Raw genomic sequence first — 12,086 nt, forward strand, 5'->3', positions numbered from 1 at the left:
TCTTAAGCATGAATCATTCTCTCCTGCTAGATTATCTCCTTTTTTCTCACTTCTATCTCTCTTGAAACCTCTTATTCCTTGCTCCCAACTTCTTTTTTCAGTAAATACATACCTTAACAACTCCTCTTTTTTTTTTTTTTTTGGAAATACTCTTTCTTTCAAGATTGAGAAATAGTATGAAATATTTGATTTTCAATACTGACGTTTAATAGCAGTGTGATCTCATCGAAGTTATGTCTCAGTCAGATTCAATCTGAAAATGAAAACAAATATGAGTATTATGTGAAAAGGGGTTAGATATGTGATAGCACTTCCCCAAATTGTGTGTATTGCTGGGGTCATAAATTTCTAAAAGGGAGAATTGGAGGCTCATGGAAAAGACAATAACCAACCCTTTGAAGTAAAGCAGTTTGGGCTGCCCAAGTGGGTCTGCAAAGGAGACCTGGTGCAAAAGATTATGGAAAGCTGCTGTCTCCACATATCTGTTGGGTCTCAGTGGCTCTTGGTCAGCAAGATTTTCATTTGGGAAGATGATGTGGGTGTGGAGACAAAGACAGCAAGAACTAGCTAGAATCCACATGTATCTCTTTGTTACTCGTACCTCTAAATTAACAGATTTCAGATGAGCTGCTTTATTTTCCCCTTCCAAAATTTGTAAAAAGAATTTCTTATTTGGGCCAGTTAACCAACTATCATACAGGATAGGGGATTCTTGTAAAGTATTCTAGCTTAGCCAAGATGACAGTATAAAAAAATTGCTGCAAGTCAATTAATTTTCCTGTCCTTTAATTTCTTTATTTCTAAAATGTTTGATTTTACTTCAGCAACTCAGTGTCATAGTTGTTGGAATCACATGTGAATATACACTGAAAATTACAATAATGATAAAAATTATTGTTGTTTCAAAGTAATTGTGACAACATATTTTAAAATGATTTGCCTAAACACATCAATCTGTGAAAATAAATATTTAATACATTTTAAAAATAGAAGCCTCTTGAAACAGTGTGGGCTTAACTTGTCTTGTGTATATCTGCTTGTTCTATAGTCTATGATTGTAGATTTCAAATTTTTACAGTGCAGTATGCACAATTTACATAAAAACTTCAATAATCATGTTAACTAAATCCTTATTTGTGACTTATAAGATAATACATTAATAATTTAATGTTCATGACACATACAGACAAAGAGGTGGATAGCTTACAAATTCTATTACATGGAATTCTGAAGTTCTTGTACTACCAAGAAAATTATAAATATAGATTTGAATTTTATGTAACTGCTGCTCTGATAAAATTAGTTGGAAGGAAATTCAGTGCTTTGAGTTTTTAATAGTTATGATATTTAATACTTATTTACTTCAATTTTAGATAATGAACAGTGGAGACCAACACACATTTAAGCTGGTAATTTCTACTTCTGGCCAGAAACACTTAGGAACTGTGTATAAATAAATGAAAATGCCATTAATGTATAGATTTTTAAAGTTCTACTATATTTTTCTTGGAAATGAAGAGAACTTTCAAAATTATCTTTCTTAATCCTATCATTTGATAGATAAAAAAAGAAAATTACCCAGATAAAGTAAGAAAAATTATATAGATCATAAATAAACTTTTTGTATATGTTACTGAACTTTTCATGTGCCTGCTTTATTTTATTATTGCTTTTTGTAATACAACTGACTACTTACACCAACCACCAATTGGTATATATGTTACCAATTGTGCACATATTTCTATGATTCAGTCATACAAATGTTGATTATGGTTTGTTCCAAATTCATTTGGATTTGCAAACCTAATCATAACTAAAACAACTGAGGAATTAGAAACTCATTTTAAACAAAAATCAAAGGAGACCTTGCAAGATACTATCCCAATCAAACCTATGGCCCTATTGCAGAAAACAGATTTTAACAAATCTGGGCTAGGCCTTGTTATGTACATGGTATATAGACTGAGGTTCAAACCACAGTGCCTGATGTTGGGAGTATGTGGTCTTATTAAGATAGTGAAAGACATGTAGTCAGTAGTTACAGAGCAGTGGAAGTATTTGACAATGACTGTTTCATAGGAGAGGCAGTGAAGAATTCATTTCTGTGTTTTCATCAGAGACATAGAGTTCAAAACAATGACTTTGGTCCTAAACTTAGGAGATTTTATACTACAATAAATAGTAGTAAGGAGGATGTGTGGATACATTGTGTTGTGCATGTGGGGGCACACACACACATGCCTGTTGTGGGCAAAGGTATGTGTTATTGGCAGGGTTAGCTCGTTTAGCCAATACTAAAAACAAAGGGTGGGACATAGATCCCAAGTGACTTTGTGATTTTTACTATTAATAATTCTAAAGAAAAACACTGGCAAAATAAGTAAAAATTACAGAGTTTTTCTAGTTTTTAAATCCAAAATCTGTTTATTTTTTCAAGCTACTGTTATTCTTAGTGAAGGGGAATAACAGTTCCTGCCTTTTACAGTGAAGGAATAAAGAGTATTCATGATGTGACTTTTCATTAAAATATGAAATTTTCCATCCTAAGGTCCTCAAAAATGAGTTATTCTACCCTGATCAGAAATGGTCCTCTGGGCATTGGCTCATATGGGATAATTTAATGGAATTTCACATTCTGTAATTGAGACTATATGTTCATCTAATGATGCCAAGCATATTTTAAAAACCCCTCAATGCTGAAGTTTCAGTCTCCTGCCATGATTGTTCATACCTCTCAGTTGATTAGTAATTCTAAATGACAATGCAGATCAAAGTGAATTTTCATATTGTGTTTACACCATTAGTGAAAATCTAATTAAATATCTAATAATTAATGCAACTCCTTCCAGGAGAGTTAATACATTAGAGAATGTCAATGGGGAATATCCAGTGGGAATATTACCTTCATTGTTGTGTTTCATATTGTGAATTGAGTGAATTATAGTGTATATTATATTTTATATGCATATTTTTTAAAAACTGTGTGGGCAAGACAATCCAGTTCTTGGTACAGTAATGTAACTTTCTTTTAGTTGGACATTATTATATTGATGTCTTACACCAGGTCACCCAGTCAGCTAGCCAGTAAACATTTAGAGAGTGCCTAATACGTGACCAGCACTGTGTTAAATGTTAGTGATATAGAAAGTGTTAATATAGAGACCTTTTTCTCAAAAGGATCTTTTCTTAAATTACTAACCATTATAATTAACTTAAGCTTCTAATTTTCAATGGGGAAATTTTGAGTGGAATTCAGAGAAGGTTATGGTGTGTATTAGAATATCCTTTGGCATTCTATTTCCACATGAGGAGTATTTATCTTCTCCTACTTTTGGGCTTGAACTTGTAACTTGCTTTGGCCCGTAGGCTATCAGCAGATATGATGTGATGCAAGCCAAGGCTTGAAATGTGCTTATGCACTGGGCTTTCTGTCTTGTACTCTACCTCTACCATGAGGACATGCTGAGTAGACTGATTGGCCTCAAACAATTCAAAGGCACTTAAGATTAGACCTGAACTGAACCCATGTCCTGGAACTAAACCTAAGTGAGGGCATCAGAGTTCTCAGCAGAGCTGGCCCAGTGGGTCAGCAGTTTGAGGTAGAACCCCAGATGAACAATTAGTCAGTGCATAAGAATACTTAGCTTTATAAGCCTCTAAGCTTTGGGATGTTTTGTTGCAGACCCATAGCTGACAGACACAAATGAATCTGTGGTTTATAGTGATTGCAATAACAGATCTGTTTTTCTTTTTAGATCTTGTATTTAAAAATATTTACAAGAGTATAAATATGTGTTCTCTTTTTTAAGGAAACAGAGGCTTCATCATTATTTAACTATAATTTAAGAACCAAGCAACAAAGGCAGAAACAGTGAAAACATCAATGGTGTAAATGTAATAATATGAATGATTCTATTCTGCCAAATGTATCCATGACAATTTCTTAAGTGATCATCAAAGTATAGGCAAATTATTCTCCTCGGAAGGCCCTGTAAGCTCCCTGTGTAGTTAACCAGTTTACATAAACATGGAAGACAGTGATGGAGTTGCTTCTTAATTTAAAAAAAAGTTGTGTCAGCGTGTTTAGGTAATTTTTTAGAGTTGTGTTTGTGTTTCATCTGAGTTGGCTCAAAAATGACAAATAGGCAACATAAATATAAAAATTCAAGGCCACTAAGAGAAAGAAATATGTGCTAGACTTAAAGCCATTAATATGCAATTGTTAACTCCTTAAAATAAAGCACACTCTTATTTTATATTATACACCTCTAGTCCTTAGAGCTATGTCTTTCATGATGTTGGTATATCATGTATGAGCAATAAATAGTATTATGTGACTCAAACAATGATCACACATAAATATATTACTAATGAAAAGTTAAATGTTTAGGGACCTTTGTATTGTTAGTCCTTGTATAAGTTACTAAATTTACTAAAACAACCTTTTCATGTACATATGTACATTAATAATAGAAAGTCATCTGGCATAAATTAACTGTATTTTCAGTGATTATAGTCACACCTCAAATCTCTGGAAGCAGTTATTTGGTACACTTTGACATGGACCTTTTAAAAACTAGATTAAATTATTAGTAACTGTAAAATCTCTGACAAGAAAATGCTTCTTTCAGGACGTTATATATAAATATAAAATTGAAAGAAGGACGTACCCTCCTGTGAGAAAAGCAAATGTAAATAGTTTGTGTGGATTAGGTGAAGCAAGGCCCTAGCGTTCACTCTACATACTTTTATAGTGGGCGTTTTTTCACCGTGACTCTTTCAACTCAGGTTGACTAAATGTGACTTGTTCACAACTCAAAATTTAAATAGTTTGAGCTCATGTACGCCTTATGAAAAAAGTGAGATTCAACATTGCATATTTAACTCTTAAAGTGTAAACTGTCTCATATTTACTATCACACAAAATAACAGAACAAAAATAGGTAAATACAGTAGAAAAATATAAATCTGTAGGCAAAATTGACCTGTAAAAATAAATGGGATTATTCCAACAATGCAAATTAGTTTGCCTGTATAAAATAAATTAATGTAGTATGGCACATTAATAGATTACAAAACTACAAGGGGAAAAGCAATTGATCATTTCAGAAGATGCAGAGAAAATACGTGATTAAAGTCCAATACTGGTCCTAATAAAAAGCTCTTAGAAAACAAGAAATGAAAGAACTTCTTTATTCTGACAAAGAATACCTGAAAAAAAAAAAAACAACAAAGTAAACTATTGTGATGAATACAAAAAAGGTAAAAACATTAACTTCAAAATTAAAACAAGTTAACAATAACCTCTATGACCTCTTCCATTCATCATTGTAATGGAGGTACTTAAGACCTTAGTAAGAAACAGAATCAAGTGTATTATTTACTAGAATCTGAATGAAATAATCTAAACTGTTTATGTTAAAAAAACCAAAAAGATAGGTATAAAAAGAGTAGTTTTCAGAGACTAAGTATCAGGTGTATTTCTATGCCTAGAAACAAAATGTTAGAAATGCAATAAACAGATACAATTTTAACCACAGAAAAATATGAAGAAAAGAAATTCACCAAATAAAAGTCTTGCATGCCATCCGAAAAAAAAAAATTATGACTGTGTGGAAATGCATTAAAGATACAAAAGTAACTGGATAAATATAGCTTCTTCATGAATATGGAAAGCCAATATCTTAACCATATAAAATCTTACCAAAGTGATTCAGATTTAATCTCTATGATTAAATACTGGCAGAGGTTTGAATGGTACTCAACAAACTTACTCTAAAATTTATATGGAAAAAGACACAGCCAATAATAGTCAAGTTATTCTTGAAGAAAATTGGGTGAGTGTAAATTCCAGCCATAAATATTAGCCAGTAACACTTAGCAGAAAAGATAGAAAAACACACAAATGTGAAACTTTAAGTTTAAACTTTAAACTTTAAGTACAAGAGATGTGGTGTTGGGGCAAGGAATAGCGACTTTATTTGGAAAGCTGGCAGACCGAGAGGATGGCCGACTAATGTCTTGGAGAACCATCCAGATCCAGTCACAATACAGGCTTCTTTTATACAAAACAAAAACAAAAACAAAAAACAAAAAACAAACAACAAAAACAAGGGAGGGTGTATGGTTGGTTGTTGCAAACTTCTTGCTGTAGAAATTCTTTGTTCTTGCAGCTGTCCATGTGGGTCAGTTCATGGTGTCCCTGTAAACCTCCAACAAACAAGTGTTATTCTCTATTCTGCAGCTTCTTATCTTTATGTGAGTGCAGAGCTAGCAAGACTAAGCCTAGGAAACAGGACACAGTGGTCAAAACTAAAGGAACAGATCTAATATAGAGTCAGATTTGTTCTCCTCTATTACATTAACTTCAGAAAATTATAATATCCTTATAAATTAAAGGTGTACACACACGAACTCCAGCAATTTTTTTCCTAAGTTACCTTCAACCTTCTGCATGTGTTCTGTGTTCACCAAGATAAATATACAAGTATGTTCATAACATCATTGCTTATAGTAATCAAACATTGTAAATAACTCAAATATCCACTTTTTGGAAAATGGATTAATGGAGTAATTTCTAAGTTGCATTCTAAAAATTTCAGTTTTATAAAAACTAATAATTCTAAATATAAAAATTGTAGTAAAGTGAATGTTTCAGGGGAAATTGAACAAAAATATAACATTTAATAAATATAAATGGCAACTTAAACTAAATGATATCATTTTATTGATATATATGTGTGTTCAAGAAATTATAAAGAAAAGCAGGAGAATGCATTTTAAAATCTCAGGATACCTCCATAGTGAAGAAAGAGAGGTAAATAGGATAAAAATAAAAGCACATTAGGGGCTTTAATAATAAAGTACATGCTTTAGTTAATTTCAAAAAGAAGGTTCATAAATTTCAGTTAGCCAGACAATTATCCACTTTTGTTGTTTAAATTTTATCTTAGTTATTTTTGTGAAAATAGTACAACTTTAGCCTTATGAAATTTGTGGACACTTCCTTTCTGACTTACTACATAGTTACTTTTTGTCAATTTTATATGTACCTTTAAAAATATATATTCTGTGAGGTGTACAAATTGTTAGACAAAAGTTGGAAACTCTATAAGAAAATCCTCTCTATAACTTTTTTGTCTAATTAATCTACAAAGTTTCAAGGGATTTGTTTGTTTTTATTACTGTAAATCCTCTCACTTTAATTTTGAGTTTCTCAATATCCCGACATTCTTTTTTATCAGTCTACCCTATATCTACATATATGAGAGGACCAAGACCCTGATGCCACAATCATTCTTCCCAGAGGAAGCCCATGTCCTGGGATATATAGGACCCAGCAGCATATATAAATATATATTTATCTACACTGGCACATTATAATCACTCATAATTACCTTTGGACTCACTCTTGGTGTTGAATACTCTATATGTCTGGACAAGTGTACAATGGTATTTATCCACTATTACAGTACCACACACAATTGTTTCACTGCCCTAAAAATCCTCTGTGCTTTACCTAATCAATCTTCCCTTTCTCATAACACTTAGCAATTTTTCATCTTTTTATTATCTCCATAGTATTGTTTTTTCCAGAATATCATGAGGTTGGAACCATATAATACATAGCCTTTGTAGATTGGCTTCTTTCACTTATCATTATACATTTAAGGATCTATATTATCTTTCTATGGCTTAATAGCTCATTTCTTTTCAGCACTGAATAATAATCCATTGTCTGATTGTACTATGGTTTATCCATTCTCCTACTGAAGGATATTTTTGTTGCTTCCATGTTTTGATAATTACAAACAAACCTGATGTAAATATCCTTGTGTAGGTTTTCATGTGGACATAGTTTTCAGCTCCTTTATGTAAACTGCAAAGAGTTGACTTGAAGGATTTTATGGTAAGAGCACATTTAGTTTTGTAAGAAACTGCCAAACTATCTTCCAAACTGTTTTAATCATTTTGTATTTCCATCAGCAATAAATAAGAGTTCCTGTTGTTCTACATCTTGGCAGGATGTTTGGTGTTGTCAGTGTTCTAGATTTGGTTAGTCTAATAGGTATGTAGTAGTAACTTCTTGTTTTAATTTGTAGTTTCCTAATGACATATAATGCTGAACATATTTTCATATGTTTGCTTGCTATCTGTTATCTTCTTTGGTGAGGTGTCTGCTCAGGTAAATTGCTCATTTTTTAAATCAGGTTGTTTAATGTTCTATTGTTGAGCTTTTTAGAATTCTTTGTATATTTTGGCTAATAGTCTTTTATCAGATATATTTTTTGCAAATACATCCTCCCAATCTCTGGCATGTCTTATCATCCTTTTGACAATGTCTTTTGGAAAGAAAACAAATTGTAATTTTTTTAAAAGTTCAGCTTTGAAATTATTCCTTTCGTTGATCATGCCTTTGGTGCTTTATCAAAAAGAAAAGTGAACAAAGTCAAAATATGGACTAGATAATCCTTTAAATAACAGAACCAAATTTCCAAAGATGGAGCAAAATACCATAATGTACCTATAATATAAAAACCAGTTAAAATGTCTAGTTTCTTGATATAAAGTAGAAAATACATAAAAATATATAATTAGAAAAAATTTAACTACAGAATAATAACTATCAGGAAAAAACAACAAACAGGTTGTTTTTTATATAATATTGGCAAAACTGGATTAAAGAAGACAGCTTCTTGAAATTTATGTTTTGTAGAAAAGTCATCCTGAATTTTATATTCTAGAAATAGCCAAAATATTATACAAGTATGAAATAAATGAAGTTATCTTCAGTGATATAAAGAATGAGGGGTTTAATGCCTGAAAAACACATCTGAAGGAAAAACAAAAGAAAGTCACACAAAAAAATGAAAATAAATGAACAAAGTTTTATGTGGAAAACAAAATAGACAGTCATAAATAAATTAGTCAATAATACATATGGATAAGCCTAAATTGAGTCAATTTTCCTATTAAAAGACATTAAAATGCATAGATTCTCAGATATTTGGGGGGAATCTCTATGATATTTGCAAGAGGAACATTTAAACATGCTACAAAAATTATTGAAAATAAAATATGGAAAAAGAAACACCAGAAAGAAATACCTATTACTATAAAAAGTAGTTATATCAGTTTTAGATTTAAGCAACATAAAAGAGCAAGGGTAAATATATTGGAAATGTCATGTTTTATTTCTCAGTTTGGGTGGTAGAGTAATGGATATATATTTTATAATCATAACCTGTATGTATCAAATGTTTCATAATTTAGAAATGTAAATAAAATAATATAATCAAATCTTACTGTAATGTAACAAATAATTAAACTTTTTTTGCATGTAATTCCTGGGTATTAGTTATGTGTGTGTATGATATATATATGAATGTTTTTGTCCTAGAATCAAATTATGCACACAATTTTGCTCTATGAACATTAGACATTCTATATTGAGAATCCCTTATGGTTTTAAAAGACTTTAAATATAATTAATAACAAAGTAATTTTTATTTGTGAAAACCATAAGAAATATAATTACTCAGCTTTACTGATGCTGTTACATTGTTTTTAATGCTTCACACTGGCATTTTTCTATTAAAATAACCATTCTAATATCTCTTTATTTATGCATTTGAAACGACTTTAACTTTGTAATTTAATTCTCAAAAATCTTTAGTGAATAATATAGGTTATGAAATTTAGAGACAGAAAAAATATTACTCACAAGCCCATAATTAACTAAATTTAATCTTTGATATAGAGACTTCCAGAACGGAATCATTAAAAATATACTCAATATTGTAATCATAAATTTTGCACAGAAATTTTAAAATGTTTTACATATCCAAGAAGTCATTAACTCTGTTTTCCTTTTCTTCTTTTTCCCCACTACTTATACCTGATATGGATCAGTCTTGAAGGGATCATCAAGAGGACATGACTGCTGGAATGTGTTTCACTTGCCTTCTCTGAAGAAGCCCTACCAAGTACTTAGCCTTGTGACAGTAATGTGCTTGTTGCCAAGACTATCCGGACAGTATTTTAAGGCTTCTATATAAACTTTTAAGATTCTGGTGGGGTTGCGAGGAGACTCTTGTGGCTGCTCAAGACAAGTCTCATAAGTAAGTTATCTTGCTGATAAGACCTGCCACCCACTAAAATGCAGTGCTCTGCTTCTTTCTATGGCCTCTCCTTCCCCTCTGTGTTGGACCAGTTCGTGGATCATCAAGCAGACTGGGCTGAAGTACATCCTCCAGCAATTCTCTCTGTGAAGATGTCTGGGTGTAAATTTTTTGGCATCCTTTTTATTTCTAGAAGTGTATTTGGTTATTATTCTCACAACTGCTAATTTGTCCAGATGCATAGTTTTAAGCTTAGAGTGATTTATCTTCCATTCATCATGATGAAAATGTCTCTCCTTACACAGATTCATTATCACGGTGGCCCAGTTTTTTTTTTATTTCAATTCGAAATTATATAGGCAGAGGTATCTTTTCATCAATTGTGACATCAATGTTTTGAACAATTTTAATATACATGCTGGTTACTGAAATAAAATTGTATAACATAAGAGTTGTGGGTTAAGTTTTATTTGGGGCTAAATGAGGACTATAATCTAGGAGACAGCACCTCAGGTGGCTCTGAGGAACATTTCTGAAGAGGCAGGGGGAAACTCAGTATTATATATGTAATTTTAGTGAAGGGGAGTATGTGCAGTCAAACACACATTGAGTTCTTTTGCCAGTTATGAGGAGCAGACATCACTGTTAATGAATTTAGTGCTCTTCTAGATATAAGGAGATGCAAGAATTGGGGCTCATAAAATTTTCTCCTGAAAATATCTATCTGAATCTCTATTTTGTCAGTTTTCCCACAGCACAAAGTGCCCCATTCCTAATCTCCACCTTGAACTTTCAGGGAGTGTTGGAGGTCAGCGGCTACAGTGGCTCGTGATTGGTTACAGTACCAAGCAGAAGTAGATGGCAAATGGTATAAATGATTATTCTCCTTAACATTTTTATTTGAATTATTTTTGATCACTTTTTTCTCCATTATAATTTTATATTTTACTTGAAAATATAAAGACTTATGATTGATAAAAATTCACTGTTAAATCTTTTATTTGTAAATATTAGAAAAGAAAGTTATTTTTGCTATCTCAACTTTTTTATACATTTTCTTTTAATTGTATCTGTGTTATTAACCATATAATAATCAATAATGCAAATTGATATAAAGTAACATGCATTTACAAAATCAAACAAGTTAGACTGAAATATCATTTTAAGAATTATTTTTATTTATTGGCATTTATTTTGAAATATTTTCAAAATAGACGTGATCCTCACTTTGTCTACCTGTAGATTCAATACCTTTTAACATGGCATTTATATAATCTTGTCTTACTTCTTACATTTTAAAAAATGTATCCTTTTCTTAGTACTTACTATTATTTTTTTAGGGTAAATATATAGTTACCATTCCTTCTGATTCTTTGAATGTCTTAGTATTACTTTGGCTTAACTACAAACATAACAACCTTAGTGGTAACACAATTATAGAATTATAATATTTTCCTCAAAGCTTTATAGCTATTTCCATAATATATTGTGGCTAGTCAGTCTTTAATAGAAGAAGACAAGGCTATTCTTTGTTTTCTCTAGAGAAGTAATTTTGTTTATATTTTTTTCTGGTCCACTTTTAAATTTAACATTTTGAAATAGATATAGATAAATATCTATTTTGCATTATAATTAAGCTTTAAACATGGTATATTCTTTTACTTATGTTGCTATGCCTATTCCCTGCCCTGGGAACAGATCTGGGTATCCAACAGTTTGGCACATTTTCTTGGTTGTTCTCTGATTGCTAAGAGTCAGGTCATACCCATACTTTAGCAACTGCACTGGATGACTGAATTTCTAATGTTATTTCCTTCTTTTGAGCTGCAGTTTCATTAAATTTATGTATTATTTATTGTAGAAGCAAATAAAAGCTTATATTTATAGGTAAATGGCATAAGTTTTAGTGGAATGTGGAGGTCACAATACACATGTTTAGTTGATATAGATCTTTACTCTAAATAA

At 31.3% G+C, this 12,086-nt stretch overlaps 1 long non-coding RNA gene across 1 annotated transcript in view; it reads right to left on the bottom strand.

Moving 5' to 3' along the window:
- The window catches only part of LOC116151843 (uncharacterized), a 45,817-nt gene that overhangs the window by 8,593 nt on the left and 25,138 nt on the right, over positions 1–12,086 (bottom strand). Inside the window, exon 2 of the long non-coding RNA XR_010379954.1 lies at positions 204–253. This is a non-coding gene — a long non-coding RNA (uncharacterized LOC116151843). The remainder of the gene's footprint in view (positions 1–203; positions 254–12,086) is intronic.

The sequence above is a fragment of the Camelus dromedarius genome, unplaced genomic scaffold, assembly GCF_036321535.1.
Source record: "Camelus dromedarius isolate mCamDro1 unplaced genomic scaffold, mCamDro1.pat HAP1_SCAFFOLD_114, whole genome shotgun sequence".
Lineage (NCBI taxonomy): Eukaryota > Metazoa > Chordata > Mammalia > Artiodactyla > Camelidae > Camelus > Camelus dromedarius.